Consider the following 4,117-nt stretch of genomic DNA (forward strand, 5'->3'; position numbering starts at 1 on the left):
ATGACATCCCTTTAATCTTCTCCAAGGCTCCGTATTTATCTCACAGAGAGATCCATGTGTGGGAATAATCAAGTCCCGCTTGTTCTATTCATGTAAGTTATTTCATGCATTAATGAAGTGGTGAAATACCTCATTATCTTATCGAGGAGGTGATGTGTTGTCTGTTTGTCCATCCATTCATTTACACTAATTAATTTCCTTTTCAACTACATTCATTTGCAATGCATAAGAGCAGAGCTTTACTAATAATGTTCATGGTTTGTCGCCATGCCGTCCTGTAACTCATTACGATGTGAAATTGACCCAGCACGGTCTTAAAAGGCACAATGATGTGGTCTCATTAGTGATTACACCTTTACAGCATCGTCCGTGGGGTCATTTTAGGCACCGTGTCTTGTTTTTTCCCCGTGTGACTGCATGCATTCACTCTGTGAGATGCAGCGTCTTTAGGAGATATGGGTGATTTCCACATGAAAGAGGATGAAATTTGTGCCTCAGGAATATTTGATGCTGTCTCTCTCTGCCTTTCATCTGAGTGCCAGCATTGACTATAGCCTTCAAATCCTGATTAACATCCTGATGTTTACTTCCCTGAGCTCAAATGCATGTATGGATTTCTACGTCCTTGCTCTTATACGACAAGACTTATGCGAGAAACTATAGGCTGGACTGAATCTCATGACATTTACGCTGCACTGAAATGAGGATAAGTGGAAATGATGAAGGAAGCATTCAGGGAAAGTCGTTTGGCAATAGGTTGTAGCTTCCTGCTGGAACATGTAATGCAATATGTTGCCAGTGGAAATGTGACAAAGGTTCAGTATATACTGATATAACATTTATCTATTGCACAAACAGACGTATAAGAAAGGACGTCACTTTGAATATTTAACTTCATGTGTGCTTTTTTGTTTTCATTCAATAAACTGGTTTAAAACCACACTCAATCATTCACTCTTTAATCAGGCAATCAACGTGATAATTATCAATATCAACTGGCTCTTGTGTTGGAAATTAGAAATAAAAGTGCTAAGTAGAACCATATAAGATTCTTCAGCGTAGGAGAACCCTTTTGGAGAGTTCCACCAAGAACCCTTTTAAAACCCTTTATTCAGGAAAGGGGTTTTAAAGGGTTCTCCAGATCAAAATGGTTCTTACTGGAACCATTAGTGTTACCATGAACCCTTGAAAAACCTTTTCTTCGGGAAAGGGTTGTTCAGAAGCAAATGGTTCCAGCTAGAACCTAGAACTTATTTTTTCTGTCCGACTGAAAAAAACTTGAGCTCAATGCCCTAATGTTTAAATGTTGAAGCAGCAAAAAAACAATGGAAAGTCAAAACACCATATTCCTTCCTGTTTATCATAAGGAGACAATGTGTGCTTTTAATAAAACCAGAACGTTAAAGGGAAATACACAATATTGACTTTTTTACAAGGGATGGGACGATACCACTTTTTGTGTCCGATACTGATACCGATATCACAAACTTGTATCTACCGATATTAGTCATTTTGGACCGTTTATGAACTATTGAACTATATTTGTCATGAGTCATTTCAAATACATAATTCTCCGACTGTATCACAAATATTGCACTCCCAAATGATTTTGACCAGCATCAGACCGATACAGATATACTGACCGATACCAATTCCCATCCCTAGTATTTATTATATAGTGTAAGTCGTCTCCAAACAATAAGCACTGACATACTCAGGAATAAGTGATACCTGGGAAATAGAAAAAATATAAACTTTTTCTTTCACATCTCTTCTATTCCAGAAAGAACTGAGTCTTCCTCGCAGGGGAAATGTGTAAGTATCAACTGACTTATTATGTGTCTCCTTTTGTTTCCCCTCCCTCCCTCCTTTTCTAACCAGATCAGCCGGGTGTCTGTCACTTGTCAGCTTTGCTGTGCATGCAAGTCTTAGTTTACCAGTCTCACTGTTCAGACAGGTTTGACCTAAACTCAGAGATGGAGATCAGAGGAAAACAGGAAGGTTCTAAAGTTTCTGTAAAACGGAGGTAAAAGCTACTGTAGGACATATTTACAATAACTGACAAAAGAGAGTTTTTCCAAACATGTTTTATGTTAACATTTATATTTAACTATTCAATATATTTCTAAGTTAACAAATATTACTGTAAATATGGTCAAATGTGATGTTAAATATACTATATATTTTTTTTTAACACTGAAGGACAAATCTCACTGCTTAAAATCCATGCCTATTGTGATACCTGAACCAGTTTTCCCTGTGGCTGCAAAGGCTGATAATCTGTCCATGTGATGATAATGTATTTGAATATTTTAAGTGAGCAAGCAAGCAGAGCCGGCTCTTGTGGTTAAATGTCGGGTGTTTTTTCCTCCATCATTTCCTGCTCAGAATTCAGTAGTATTCAGCTGGAGGATCAGCATAGATTGTACGCTGTATTGTACAGACATTTATTTTATTATTTTTACAGAGAAGTTACACATGTAAAAAAGCATGTAGGAAATTCCTTGCAAGATTCTTAGGGGGAGGTGTCTCAGTCAGGATGACATCAGCCTGTTCGGGGGACTTTCCCTTGTTTTCAATGAAGAGGTTCAGTCGAGATCCACTGTTGATGAGTTGCAGGAAAGAGAATGACTGGAAATATAGAAAGCAGATATCAGTCCAAAGATATTAGGTGATTTAATAGTTAAAAACAAAGCTTTTTCCTTCCAGTAAGGTATTTGAGACAAGGAAACGGTCATGTTACATCCAGCATATGAGATGGAAACCTTTGCCTTTTGTGGCAGGATCTGTTGTCCAAGTGATTGGAATATTGACTGAAGCTTTTGTTGTCATTTTATAAATTGTTGGCTGGATTATTTGGGTGCCAGTCATTGACTTTCGGGTTGTTTAGTAATGTACTTAAATGAAAAGGGAATACAGGAACAACTTAGAGCCCTGGATGGAACAAGGGCTTTTCTGCATGGTTTGCATGGGTTTTCTCCGGGTTTTCCGGCTTCAACACAAAATAACTTGATCATTTTGTTAAAGGGTTAAGGGTTTTACTATGTTAAGTACCTCACATTTTACTCAACTTTGTTCCTTATGATTTGATTCAAACAGACATCTATGTCTTAATCACATGATGACATCCTATTGAGTGTATGTTACAAGACGATGCTTTGTATCAACTAAGTAGAAATATGAATGGATCAATAAAGTATTTCGGATTCTGAATAGAATATTGCTTTAGCAACGTTTGTACATATGATCAGAAAATCTTATTCAGATTGTGTCCATGGAAAAGTAATTATTGCAATGCCTCAGGACAGTTGACTGACCACTTTTGTAATTTAGCACTGTAGCATATGGATGATCATGATGTGTCATTTCTGAATTATAAAACATCCCATGTTTAAATCATCATGTAAAATAGCCTTGCAGTTGAAACGGTCTTGTCTGGGTTGTAAATTGGAAGAAAACATATCATTATATAGGAACTTGTGTTGCAAAAATATAACGTCCAAGGTTGCTCAAAACCTTGAATAGAATGATTTATTAGTAGCTCGTAAACATCAAAATCAGAATCATGTTTGATTCAAAATAAGGTCAGTAGACAGATTGTTGTTGTCTATGTCAGCTAATCTCTGAAAAGCTCCAACCCAATTTGGTAATTCAGATGATCTCTTATTTCTGAATTTGAAATCATCTCATGCATAAACCGAGTCATATTTGGTTGATAAAATGTGCCACATACGACCTGGTGACAAGAATGAAACGTTCAATACAACTCGAAACTTTTGAAACGTTTTACCTTCGCATGTATTGTTTTGTTTTATGATAAACAGGTTTGGTCACAGGTCCACGATAGCACAATAACCATGCCTGCTGTTAGATTTTGTTTATGTTTTTACACTAACACCAGAAACACACTCCTCTTAGTCTTCAAGGACTAACGTGTTGTCGTGGCTGTCACAATAATTCCCATAGCGCATGAAGGCATCATTAGTAACTCCGCCCTCCGGCTCGTGCTGACGCGCCTGCGCAGTGCAGCGCTTTCGGGGTTGCTATCTACGGAAAGTTTGTATCATTTGATGGTGTCCTGGAGCAGATTCTCCTCGACGCTGTGGTGTCCCGCTCA

Source organism: Microchirus variegatus, assembly GCF_963457635.1.
Source record: "Microchirus variegatus genome assembly, chromosome: 5".
Taxonomy (NCBI): domain Eukaryota; kingdom Metazoa; phylum Chordata; class Actinopteri; order Pleuronectiformes; family Soleidae; genus Microchirus; species Microchirus variegatus.